Source organism: Leptopilina heterotoma, unplaced genomic scaffold, assembly GCF_015476425.1.
Source record: "Leptopilina heterotoma isolate Lh14 unplaced genomic scaffold, ASM1547642v1 Lhet_361, whole genome shotgun sequence".
Classification (NCBI taxonomy): Eukaryota; Metazoa; Arthropoda; class Insecta; order Hymenoptera; family Figitidae; genus Leptopilina; species Leptopilina heterotoma.
This window is the reverse complement of record NW_025111042.1, coordinates 1033167-1048209: the sequence shown is the minus strand read 5'-3', so window position 1 is coordinate 1048209 and position 15043 is coordinate 1033167.

Genomic DNA, 15043 nt, shown 5'->3' with positions numbered 1-15043 from the left:
TTGGTTACTGATTTTTTACTTTTGAGTTGGTAAATTTTACTAATAAATATTAAAATTTCTATCAATTTATTAGTAAAGTTTACTAATTCAAAAGCAAAAAAGTAGGGAATTTTTTTTTTATTTAAAAAAAAGCAAAAAGAAGTAATTAAAATAAATAGTAATTTTCACTAATTTATTAGTCAATTTTACTATTTTGAAACCAAAAAGTATTTTTTTTCTTTATTTAAAAAAGGCAGAAAAAAAATATTTAAAACAAATCGTAATTTCTACTAATTTATTAGTAAATTTTACAAAAAAAGCAAAACTTATTTTTTTTTTGTTTGAAAAAGGAGAAAAAATGAATTAAAGTAAATAGTAATTTCTACTAATTTATTAGTAAAATTTACTAATTCGAAAGCAAAACGTAATTTTTGTTATTTCAAGAAAAGCAAAAAAACAATCAAAGTAAATAGTAATTTCTACTAATTTATTAGTAAAATTTACTAATTTAAAAGCAAAAATTAATTTTTTTTATTTAAAAAACAACCAAAAAAGTAATCAAAATAAAAAGTAATTTCTATTTGTTTATTAGTAATTTCTACTAATTTATTAGCAAATTTTACTAATTTAAAAGCAAAAAGCAATTTTTTTTCTTATTTAAAAAACAAAAAAAAGGAATCAAAATAAATAGTAATTTCTACTAATTTATTAGTAAAATTTACTAATTAATAAAGCAAAAAGTCAGTGACTAATTAAAAAAAGTAAACACTTTTACTCATTCAAATTCAAAGAGTGATTTGAAATTCTGGCAGTTACAGTAATAATACCACTAATTATAATTAAAAAATTCAATTTCACCTTAAACAACAAGTGTAAATTATAGTATAAAAAAAGAAATAAAAAAAAATGACCGAATTGTAAGAAATAAAAAAAAATTTCCCTCTATTCACAATATTTACAGTATTTTCAAAAGAAAAATATTCCAATAAAAATAAAATGTTTCTTCGCGCTGGAAAAATTGAGTAAACGATTCGAGGGGAAAATTCGCGATGCGGCAGCCTCGCCGCGACTGAACCGGTAAAGCTTGGCAATAATTCGTGCACCACCCCTGATGGAGGTGAACCAGGAAATCACACTGCGCATGCACACAATAAAAATGCAAGGTTGCACTTCCAATAAAATTGAAACGATTTCGAATCCAAAAAAAACTTCTGCTTAATTTTTTAATACTTGTTCTTTTTATTCATACACTTTTTTCCTTCTTTTCCCCCTCTTTTTTTTTATTTTGCTATGTAGGTATCAAATGAAATTTATATTCCTTGGGGAGAAAAATAATTCATATCGCCAGTTTCGAATTCAAAATAAACTGTATTTAACATTTCACGAGGAATTGTGAGAATAAAAACATAAATAAATCATTTCAAAACTGATCCTTGTCAATTTGTCGTTGTATTATTTGAAAAAAACGATGAATTTTTATTTCTATCTGGCGTGGCAATTGAAGGTGAAATTTCGAACGTTCAAATTAAATATTTTTTACTTTCTTGAATATGAAATCATAAAAGTAAAATAATAGCGTCAAAAAAAAATTTTTTTTTTGAAAAAGTATTTTGTACTTACTAAATTCAATTATTAAAAACTTAAATAATTTTGTTAAATAAATATTTATTTCTCTGATTCGTTTTTTCTCGATAAATAAAATTAAAAAATTTTAATTTCAAACCTTCTGAAATTTAATAATTTCTAAAAAAGTACAACTCCAAAATTCAATTATTTTCCACAATTTTTAACTAATCTTCATCCCTAAGACAATTATTTTTAATAATTTTCCTAATCTTCTTCGACAATTTAATTATTTAAATACAAAAATTCAATTATTTTTAATAATTTTTCGAAAGTTCTTCGAAAATTCAATTATTTAAATACAAAAATTCAATTATTTTTAATAATTTTCAGAAATTCAATTATTTAAATAATAAATATAAAAATTCAATTATTTTTAATAAGAATTCATTTCAATTCAATTTTAATTCACTTCCATTATTTAAGTACAAAAATTTAATTATTTTTCAAAATTTTCCGAAATTTCTTCGAGAATTCAATTATTTAAATAAAAAAATTCAATTATTTTTAATAATTTTCCGAAAGTTCTTCGAAAATTCAATTATTTTTAATAATTTTCAGAATGATTTTCAAGAATTCAATTATTTAAATAATAAATATAAAAATTCAATTATTTTTAATAAGAATTCATTTCAATTCAATTTTAATTCACTTTCATTATTTAAGTACAAAAATTTAATTATTTTTCAAAATTTTCCGAAATTTCTTCGAGAATTCAATTATTTAAATAAAAAAATTCAATTATTTTTAATAAGAATTCAATTCTATTTTAATTTACTCCAAGTATTTAAATACAACAATTTAATTATTTTAAATAATTTTTCCAACGTTTTTCGAGAATTTTATTATTTAAATTTTAAATACAAAAATTCAATAATTTTTACTAATTTTCCTTACGTTCTTTGAAGATTCAGTTATTCAAAAACAAAACTTTAATTATTTTTTAAACTTCATCTCTAAATAAATTTTTTTTAAAATTTAATTTCCCGAACGTTTTTTGAGAGTTTAATTATTTAAATTTTAAATACAATAATTTAATTGTTTTCAATAATATTCGAAAAATTCTTCGAGAATTCAATTATTTGATTACAAAAATGTTAAAAAATAATTCTAAAAAAATGTTAATGTTTGAATTAATGTTAATATATTTTAATTTTCTGAAAATGTAATTGAAAATAATTGAATTTGAAAGAATTAGAAAGAAAAATTCTATAAGTATTACTGTTTTTGGAAAATATTTAACAATAATTTTTAGAAGATTATTATCATTTTTAAATTAACACTTGATTTTTCATTAAAATTTTTGTGAATTCAATTATTTCCAAAATTTGCAATTAACATTCTTCAAAAGTTGATTTGCATAAAATTTTAATAAAATACTTGAAAGAAAATCAATTATTTCAATTAAATTTTAGAAAATTTAAATATTATTCAAAATCTTGTTAATTGTATATTTCGAAAATTTAATTGAAAAAATGATTCAAAAATAATTTTTGAGAAATTTATCTACATTTTTATCTACACTATAAAAAACGAAAAAAGTTGCATTTTATACTAAAAATGTGTTATTTTGTTGCTATATTTGAAAGAAAAATCGAAAAAGTCTAAATTACGGAAAATAAGACGAAAAAGTCGTAATTTTTTGGAAATAAGTGGTAAAAAGCGGCATTTTTTAAAAATAGTCGAAAAAAGTCGAAAGAATCATAATATCCGATGCTTGTTAGTTATTTTTAATTTAAAGACGAAAATAATATAAAAAAGTATCAATTTTTTAAGCACGAATACAAACATAATTTTTTATAAAAAAAAGAACCATAAATTAGAAAAAGTACCAAAAATGTCATTAGTACAAATAAATGACATTTTTGTTACTTTACAACCATAATTATAATTCTCATCCCCCAATTTTTGAGAAAAATAAAATTTTATCCCGAGTTTTTGATTATGTACGTGACTCGCTCTATTATATATTTTCAGTTCGTTGAAAAGTTACATGAAAATTTTCCGATTCTATGCCTTTTTATGTGAATTTGAGAGAGAAAGAAAAAAAAATTGAGAGGAAACGAATTATCGTCGGGTTATAACCAGAGACGCAACGCTCGAGAATGTTCACTGCATTCATTTGCAAAATGAATTGCCGCGAATCACGCTACAAATTACGAGTCTTTCCTTCTATATCTCTCCCTCGCCCTCGCCTACCCACACCACCCTCTCTATTCATCTACAACTCTTTTAAATATTCTCTCTAAATCTGAATCAGCGAAATTTCACTGATTCTCAGCGATAAGTATGCCACTATTTTAAAACAGCGTATATGCGCTAATTAATCAGTGAAGTTTCACTGATTATTTAGTGAAATTTCACTAATTCACAGCGCATATACGCTAATTGAAATAGTGGCATACTTATCGCTGATTCAGATTTAGAGAGTTCTAAAGATTGTTAAAACAAACATTAAGTTGAAAAATATATCTTTTCAAATTGCGTGAAACTATCAACGTTCCAATTTGTTTTCAGTGGTGAACTTTTTTTTTTTTTAATTGAGAATTATATTTTTTGACATCGCGCAGCTATTTCGCAAATCTCCAGGGAAAATGTGATGTATAAAAAAATTTCTAGACTCTAATTCGTTCAATTAATTTTCTGTTTCTTCTTTTTAAGGGAGATTTGTATGTCCTTAGAGAGAGGCTGAGTACTTTTTTATGTACAACTCTTTACACACATTATTATTCATTTAATACAAAATCTTTTTTTTAATATTGCTGAAAAATATATACTTTTTTCGCATTTTGTCGTTTTTAAAAATACAAAATTTGGAGAAAATAAATATTAAATTTTATAAGAAGAAAAAAATAAAATAAATAGTAGGTTTTAGTAGATGAGTGCGAAGCCATCGTATAATAACTATTACACAATGTTTAGGGTGGAATTGGACGAAGAGGCACGAAAATGGTAACATAAAATTACTAATAGCATTGATAGTCCCAAATAATTATATGCAATTAATGACCTATACTAGAATGAATAGCTAGCATATCCTTTGATATCTAATAATTTTCTAAATGAACGAATTTTATTATTCATGAAAGAATCTAAATATTTATGAAAATAATTTAATTCTTGCGAAGAATTTTTAAATTTTTTCAATAATTGATTTCTTTCTTTTTTATGCAAATTCTAATTTAAATAATTGAATTCCTGAGAAATTTTTATTATTCATAAAAAGAATTGAATTCTTACAAAGATTATTACAAAAAATTTATTAAATAATTGAATTCTGTTTTGAAATTTTATGAAATTAGAAGATATTAAAAATCATTGAATTGCGAAAAGTTTTTAAAAATAATTAAATTTTACAAAGAATTCTATTAAAATTTTTGCCGCAATAATTAAATTTTACAAAGAATTGTATTAAAGTTTTTGACAATAATAAAATTTCTGTGTGGTATTTAATTAAATTTTTTTGAAAATAATTGAATTCCTAAAAAGCATTTTATTATTTATGAATATAATTGAAATCTTGTGAATAATTTTATTAGAATTTTAAAAATAATTGAATTTCCAAGAAGAAATTTATTCCTTTTAAAAGTAATTTAATTCTTCTGATGGATATTTTTATTTATGAAAATAATTGAATTTTTCAAAGAATTTTATTAAAATGCTTCAAAATAATTGAATTTTCGGAAATAATTTTTTTTATTAACGACAGAATTGAATTCTATCGAAGAATTATTTTTGTAAATAATTGAATTTTGCAAAGAATTTTATTAAAATGCCTCAAAATAATTCAATTTTCGGAAACAATTTTGTTATTTATGAAAATATAATTGAATTTTGCAAAGAATTTTCTTAAAATGCCTCAAAATTTCTTTCGAACAAATTTATTAAAAAAAATTTAAATAATATTGAATTCTTTTTACAAATTCTAATATTTTTGTAAATAATTAAATTCTTCCGAAGTGTTTAAAAAAAACATTTTTTTAAATAATTGATTTTTTCGAGGAACTGCAATTAAATTTGCAAGAATAATTACATTTTTCGAACAATTTCTGTAAAATTCTATTAAAAGTAATTGAAATCTTACCACAAATTTTATTATTTATGAAAATAATTGAATAGTTTAGAAATAATTCAAGTTCCAAGAAGAAATTTATTACTTTTTAAAAATAATTGAATTCTTGTGATGAATATTGTTTTTTATGGAAAAATAATTGAATTTTGCATAGAATTTTAATTTAAAATGCCTCAAAATAATTGAATTTTCGGGAATAATTTTGTTATTTATCTTTAATATTTGAATTTCTTCGAAAAATTATTTATGTACAAATAATTGAATTCTCAGGAAGAATTTTATTAAAATCGAAAAGAATAATTAAATTATTTCTAAAAAAATTTAATTAAAATTATATTTAAAATAATTTATTTTTTTGACCAATTTTATTCAAATACGTGAAAATAATTGAATTTCCGTGACAAATTCTAATATTTTTGTAAATAATTGAATTCTTTCAAAGAATTTCAAAAAAAAAACATTTTTTTTTAAATAATTAATTTTTTCGAAGAATTGAAATTAAATTTTTAAGAATAATTACATTTTTTGAGCAATTCCTATAAAATTGTATTAAAAATAATTGAAATTCTGCGATGAATTTTTTAATATTTATGAAAATAATTGAATAGTTGCAAAGAATTTTATTATTTATAAAAATAATTATTGAATAGTTGCAAAGAATTTTATTATTTATAAAAATAATTGAATAGTTGCTAAGAATTGTATTCAAATTCTATAAAAAAATAATTGAATTTTTGCCAGGAATTTATTAAAATTTTTGAAAATAATTGAATTTCTAAAAAGAATAGTATTATTTATAAAGATAATTGAATTCTCGACAAGAATTTTTTTAAAATTCTTGAAAATAATGAAAATTTTTAAGAAGAATTTTTTTAATGTTCTATTGAAAATAATTGAATTCTTGCCAACAGTTTTATTAAGATTTTTAAATACAATTCAATATCTAAACAGAATTTTAATAAAATTCTATCAAAAATAGTTGAATTATTTATTTTAAATAATAGTTGAATTCTTTAAAATAGTAATAAAAATAATTGAAATTCTTCGATGACTTTTATTATTTATGAAAATAATTGAAATTCTTCGATGACTTTTATTGTTTATGAAAATAATTGAATTCTTTCTTAAAATATTATTAACATTTTTTTTTAAATAATTGAATTTCCATGAAGACAATAGTAGGGGAACATAGTCTAGGTCGGCCACCTTTTTGACTTTTGTTTATAACTTTTTTTTAAAAATGAATTTGGACAATTGAAGTATATGGTTGGAAAGTCCTGTTTAATAGGAACATTTTTTCTGTACAAAGTAAATTGACAGGTTTAAAAATGAAAAAGTTATAAAGATTTAAAAAAAAAAAAATTTGTAGTCCAGGTTGGCCATTACAGTCAAGGTCGGCCATGTTTAAAATTCAAAGGGCATTAATCGTTAAAAAATAAAATAACATGTTTGGAGTTACGGAAAATTGATTCTTTATTGTTTACAGTTTGTAACTTAATGAAATAACAAAATAATAACAATAAACAATATAAAAAAATAAATATAAATAAAAAAAGTTTTGCACTAAAATATTAATAAAATTAAATAAAAATATTAATAAGATGATCAATTATATTATGAGTTATACAGAATTGCAGTTTTTGCAAATGAAGTAGCTCGTCCTCAACTTTGCGCATTTTAAACACATAGTGGCCGACCTTGACAGTAAGTAACATTACCGAATTGTTGTAACCATAAAGAAATACGTTTCGGGATTCGATTTTTTACTTTGTTTTCCTTTCAACCATGAGTCCCACAAATTTTCTGCATACTTGCCTTGACGATTCAATTTGTTTTTTATCTTTTATTAATGGTTTTTCACATTATGCACAAAACTTTTTTTGAGCTTTTTTTGTACCGACGTCACAGAAAACACAATTTTCGATTTTCCGAAAATGTAATTGAACAAAAAGTTAGGTTTCACTAAGACAAGCTTCGACAAAAATGCGCGTAGGTGGCGCTAGTGAACTTGACAAAAAAACGCGAGTGGCCTACCTAGACAGTAGGCCAACCTTGACTACATTCCCCTATTGAATTTAAGACAGATCTGAAATTAAGATTTTCTTTTTACTTTGTATTTCTTTTATTCATATGGTAAAGAAAAGATGTTCTGCTACAAAGAAATTTTTGTTGAAATTTGTTAATTGATTAGTGATTACCTATCCTTCCTGGCAATCCGAACAGCATCGTAACGGATGCTGAGCTTTCTGGTGTGATCTTTGGGCGTGCGGCAACCCTCCCTACTCGCTTCTCTAAAGAGTTTGAGAGTATTGCAATTTTGAGTTTGTTGCAAAGGCTGATAAGTTTCGAGCCCGTTGCAAACTTCACGACAGCCACAGCATTTGGACATTGCACTCACTCTCTCACTCTCTATATAGGATGTTCTGATGAGAGTCAATAAAAGCCGTATATATAGCTATTGACGTGATATCGAAAGCCAAACTTGGATGAACAACTTGGGCAAACTCGGCGACGTCAAGAACCCAAAGGCGAAAGGTATAGGATAAGTATTAAAGTGAAACCATCAAAATCTTCTCCTTAATTTCTCACTGGCTAAATAACCCATAAAAAAGTAAAAAAAGACAGTTTATTTCCCTCGTCTCTCAAAATGTTTCAGAATCTTAATCTTTTAACCAAGACTATAAAAAATAGATTTCAAAGTAAAGTGTTGAAATTAAATAAGGTTGTACTATAAATTAAATTAAATTAAATTACAACTACGGAATTCAAAGTTTTAGTCCAAAGTACGTAGTAGTAGTAGCAGCAGTAGTAGTAGTAGTGGTAGTATTAAACTAAAATTTATTCTTCTCTCTTTAATTTTTATATTTTGTATTAAATTCTAAAGGGGGAAAAATATCGTTTCACACCAGTGAGCATATAATTTAGTGACATTTTGGAAATTAAATATTTAACAGCAATCACCGATTGTGCTGACCTGGATACTGGACCGAAAGGTTAATTGGTTTTTTAATTATTAATAAATTGCTAAATAATACTCAAAGTATAATTGTTCATATCTGGCTATGGCAATCGAGCTCACATGCTGAATTTTTCACAAACTTCTGACTGTCATTGAGACTTATTGCGACATATCTCACATGAATAACATAGAGCAACCATTTAATCATTATTTTAAAGAACAAATACTCATTTTCCCAAAGAAAAAAAACACAAACTTGTAAAAAAGTTTTACAAGTTTATGTTTTTTACAAGTAAAAGTAAAGTCATAACGTCTAAAATTAGTAGATAATTATCAAAATTTGTTTACATTATCTTTAGTATTTTTTTAGTATTTATCTTTAGTATCTTAACTATTTATTAGATCCGGATAATTTTATTAGATTTAATAATAAATCTAATATTTATTAGATGGACTAATTCAGATACAGACATTGTACCTACTCTTAAAAGAAATGATTCATATTTATCAAACCGAAATCTTCTTTTAGAAACTGATTAATATTTGGGTTGACATCAACTAATTATTATAAATTAAAGACACCGCATTCAATACTGGGAATTGAAGACATATTTGGTGGGCTGAAGACACTTTACCATAGTACGTGCCCCGCATTCAAAGAGAAAACTCGTGTATCATGACAAAGCTGCTGTTAAAGATAATGTAAAAAAAGTATTCGATTTATAACCCGAGAAAAGAGGAAGAGGAATCTAATATTCAAAGAATAAATCTAATCAAAGTCTTTCCTTTTTTACAACATTCGGTATAACTTTCTATAAAGAAAAGATTCCAAAACATTTTGAGATCTAAGCAAAAGAATCCGTAACTCTGTTTCTATAACTGCAGCAGGATTCGTAATCATCTACTAAAACCTATTATTTACTACTTTTTTCTACAATTTACTACAATTTACTTTTTTCTCATTGTTGACTTAATAGTATCAAATCGCAACGAATTGATACCAAAAATGTGAATAAAAAATTAATCCAAACTTAGACATCAATTCTAAGTTCAGTATCAAATTGATCAATCCTAAGTTTAATATCAATTTGATACTTTCAAGAAAAATATCTTAATTGCAGAGTTGCCACAAAAATTAAACTTTGTTTTTCCCTTTTTTTTGTCGAGTGCGAAACCTGCTGCAAAAAATAATTTTTGAAAAATAACCAAAACAACAGAATACATCCAGCATGTAACATTCGAAGCAGAAGAAGATGTCACCACAACACAAACACAAAGTCACATTTGCGTTTCCGATCGACACACAGACACATTATTCCGTTGAATTAAATCCGAACCGAATTATTGAATCGAATACGAGCGCACCTACGAATTAATTATAATTAATTAGAAAAAACAATAAATTAGAATAAAATCTCGACACTTGCTTCAAGTCGGGTGTACAAAGCGCTACTGCTTACAAGAACCGTTGGCTTCAAGAAGAGTGTGCATGGAGAAGAACACATGTCGTTCTCCCCTACGTGGATTCGATGATGTTTGGTGTACACACGCACACACATGTTGTCCGTCCGTCAGTTTGTCTGTCTGTCTGACGGATAAGTCAGTGTTGCTTATCTGGTGAGTAGAGGCAGTTTCATCCATAAAGACAAGCTCCTTTTTTGCCACACACATATTTACTGGATGTATGTGCGTTTTCCAGTCATTGCTGCTGCTACTGACTGCCGACTATAATGCTTCCATGGAAGCGATTTCCGGTTTGCGAATAACGAATCAAATTAGTAAAGTCGAGGCGGAAAAGATTTCGTCTCGCGTCAAGGGATACTTGTCTTTAATTTCAAAACATTTTTTTTTTCTCCTCTCTTTTTTTCCACACCGGACGGAAATTGGGGGAATACACACCGCCTACAACCTGTCTGCCTACGTTTTGTTTTGCGTTTTTTTTTCGGTGCGTAATCCTTTTAGTCGTGACTTTTAGTTACGATTTTATATTTTCTTAATTCAGAAGAAATTTTTGCTTCAAAGAAATTAAATTAAATAGCATTGGCGCTATTGGGCTAATAGTTTTTTTTCTCACAATCAGTGTAACTGAAAGGTTTAACTTATGGTTAACTTAGGTTTAATTTATAGTTGATTTAGATAAAGCCTTTGAGTATGTATTTATAAATTTTCAATTATCGCTCTAAAAGAATATGTTTTCGTCAGTATTTTCGATAGCGAAATATAAATGTATATTTAATCGTGATGATGCTTTGTGCTTTGGAGAGGTTCGTGCTGTAAGTCAAGGAGTGATTGCCAAAAATTATCTCGCTTCTGAGCGTTGGTCCTTAGAAAGTAGAAGAAGAAGAAGAAACGCAGACAACTTACTAGGCGCCGCGCCATCCTGAATCGTTTCCGGCCCGCAAAAACTAATTTTAACGCTCCGCATGATTGCCAAGGGGGAATAAAAACTGCGCTGCGAGGAAGGGGGTGAAAAATGATTGAATATCTCTCCAGTTAAACTTTAAAAGCCTCGGTACTCCTGCTCTCCGATAAGCAAAGCAGAACGAGAGACAGAGAGAGAGAGAGAAAGAGAGTAGGAATGTTATCCGAAAGTTATAGTTAAAAGCCTTCACATTTGATTTAAATGCCCACTGTCGATCACTCTTTACTTTTTTTTACTTCCCTTTTAGCGATTTTATGCATTTTTTCGGTTTGACTTTCTTTTTCGGTTTATGTTCGTTGGTTTGTTGTAATTTGTTCGTTGCAATTTTTTTCTCTTTCGTACTTTGAAACTTACTTGATTACATTTATGTACTTACTTACTTTTACATTTTTCTTGAAAGTATCAAATTGATACATAAATATATTGATGCCAAAAATTTGGATCAATTTTTTGTTAAAACTAAATTTATTATATAAAATTATTATTTCTAACTTAAATTATTAAAATCATTACATAATGATTAATCGACTTCAAAATTTTGTCTGTAAATCAGAGAAAAGTCAGGGAAAAACTAAATTAAAATTTTGTGCCAACCTTGTAAATAAAAAAAGCAACTAAAATTCATAACTCAAAAATTGTATCTGAATATCGTAACTAACAGTTGTAACTAAAAGTTGTAACTAACAGATTTAACTAAAAGTGTTAAATAAAAGTTTTAAATTTTTCGATTAATTAATTTAAAATAGTATTAAAAATAATGGAAATTCTTCGATGAGTTTTATTATTTATTAATTTTCAATTATTTTTAATAATATTTTAAATTAATTAATCGAAAAATTCAATTATTTTTACAAATAAAATTTTCCACAAGAATTCAATTATTTAAAATAAAATTTTCATAATATTTATTATATTTCACAAAAATTAATTACTTAAAACAATGTTTATCAAATTCTTATGAAGAATTTAATTATTTTCAAAAAAAACCAAAATTTTTCACAGAAATTCAATTCTTTTTCAACTTTGCAAACATTCAATTATTTCCATAAATAACAATATTGTTATCAGAAATTCAATTATTTACAAAAGTAATAAAATTCTTCACAAAAATTCAATTATGTTTAAAAATTCTCGTCAAAATTTCAATTATCTTTAGAAATAATTAAATTCTTCTCCGAAATTCAATTACAAATTCAATATACAAAAATATTAGAATTTTTCACAACAATTCAATTATTTTCAAATACTTTAATAAAAATGTTCAAAAGAAATCAATTATTTTAAGTACAATTTTAATTGAATTTTTTTTAAATCAATTATTTTTTTAGATTTTAATAAAATTCTTCCCAATAATTCAATAATTTACATAAATAAATCTGCAAAAGAATTTAATAACGTCGATAAATAACAAAATTATTCCCGAAAATTCAATTATTTTGAGGCATTTAAATAAAAATTCGTTGCAAAATTCAATTATTTTCATAAACAACAATATTCATCACAAAAATTCAATTAATTTTTAAAAGTAACAAATTTCTTCTTGGAATTTCAATTATTTTAAAAAATTCTAATAAAATCGTTCTCAAAAATTCAACTATTTTCATAAATCATAAAATGCTTCTGGGAAATTCAATTATTTTTAAAAATTCTAATAAAATCATTCGCTTGAATTTAATTATTTACATACATAAAAAAATGCTTTTTAGAAATTCAATTATTTTCAAAAGAATAAAATTTTACACACATATTCAGTTCAAGTCAAAAATTTTAATAGAATTCTTTGGAAAATTTAATTATTTGTAAAAACTATTCGCAATTCAATGATTTTCAATATCGACTATTTTTATAAAATTTCCAAACAAAATTCAATTATTTAACAAACTTTTTGTAAAAATCTTCGCAAGAATTCAATTATTTACAAAAATATTAGAATTTTTCACAAGAATTCAATTATTTTCAAATACTTTAATAAAAATGTTCAAAAGAAATCAATTATTTTAAGTACAATTTTAATTGAATTTTTTTTTAAATCAATTATTTTTTTAAATTTTAATAAAATTCTTCCCAAGAATTCAATTATTTACGTAAATAATTCTGCAAAATAATTCAATTACGTCAATAAATAACAAAATAATTCCCGAAAATTCAATTATTTTGTGGCATTTTAATAAAATTCTTTGCAAAATTCAATTATTTTCATAAACAACAATATTCATCACAAAAATTCAATTAATTTTTAAAAGTAACAAATTTCTTCTTAGAATTTCAATTATTTTAAAAAATTCTAATAAAATTTATCGCAAGAATTCAATTATATTCATAAATAATAAAATCCTTTTTAGGAATTCAATTATTTTCATAAGAATTTAATAAAATTCCACAAAGATATTCCAATTATTCTCAAAAATTTGGAATAGAATTCATTGTAAAATTTAATTATTTTTAAAAACTTTTCGCAATTCAATGATTTTCAATATTTACTATTTTCATAAAATTTCCAAACAAAATTTAATTATTTTCAAACATTTTTTTTTGTAAAAATCTTCGTAAAAATTCAATTTCTTTCATGAATAATAAAAATTTCTCAAGAATTCAATTTTATTTAAATTTTAAATTAGAATTTGCATGAAATTAGTCGAAAGAAATAAATCATTAAAAATTTTTTATAAAATTCTTAGCAAGAATTAAATTTGTTTATATTGAAATTCTATCATGTTATGTAATAAAATTCGTTGCAGAAAGTCAATTTATTATCAGGATAAGAGAGAAATAAATATTTTTGATGAAAATTAGGCTACTTTTTTAAAAATTAATTATCGAGTGTGAAGTTATTGTTGTTGAAATATTTTTTTTTTTTTGATTATTACATATAGTAAAGTAATATTAAACCCTTTTAAATGCTAGAAAAGGTAGTGAGATTTTTTTTCAACATGAAGACAGAGTAGAATGAGAAAAAGAAAAAGAGAGAGACATCCGGTGGAAGAAAAGGAAGTCAGAACGACAGGGTGTAATGAAAAATGGAGAAACTACCAAGAGGCCAAAAAAAAAGAATAATGTCGAAGGAAAATAAAAAGACGTTACAATCGATGGAAGTTGGAAAAAGTCATTGTTTCTTTTTTTAATAATTTAATTAACTTTTATCTGAACGTAGATTTTTATAGTCAATTAAATTATTATATTCTAGTTATTAATAGTTATTGGTTGGTTATTATAGTTATTTTTTTAGTTTTATATAATTTTTATTTTTATATTTTTTTTTAGTTTTATATAATTTTTATTTTTATATTTTTTTTTAGTTTTATATAATTTTTATTTTTATATTTTTTCTTTTAGTTTTATATAATTTTTATTTTTATAGTTATCGTATAAAAAAAATGTTCCTCTTGTTTAACGTATTCGTATAAATGTATATAGGTTTAAACGAAAGTTTAAATTCGATGTACACATATGTATAAATTAGCCGCGGACAGAAATTATTATTGCGGCAAAACAATTAGGCAGCGGGTAGACTTTTGGGGTTAATATAACTAAATTTGAGCTAAAGTTAAATTTGACCTACAACCCCTAAAACATGTGTGTTTTGGAAAGTGAGAGAAACCCATATATTCAAGCAAGAGTATGGAACGTATAACGAGATATACAAATGTTTACAAAGCTTGTGCAGCCGCAGTTTACCAAATTGCAAACATGTAAGGAACACTCGAGACTTGAATTCATTTCTGAGATTATAGGATTAGCATTAAGTTTTAATGAGTTTGCCAACTGGAATATTGCCCTAATTATTATAAAGTCATTAGTTTCATATTTTCAGTCACAGCTTCCCGACAGGGTACTCTATAACTATATATTAGAAAATGTTCATTTTATCTGATTTTTATAACTTACAACTCAAATTCTGCAATTCTGCAATTCTGCAATTCATTAAAATTTTTCAAGTTCAAATATTTGAAAATATGAAATATTTGAAAATATTTCATATTTGAAAATA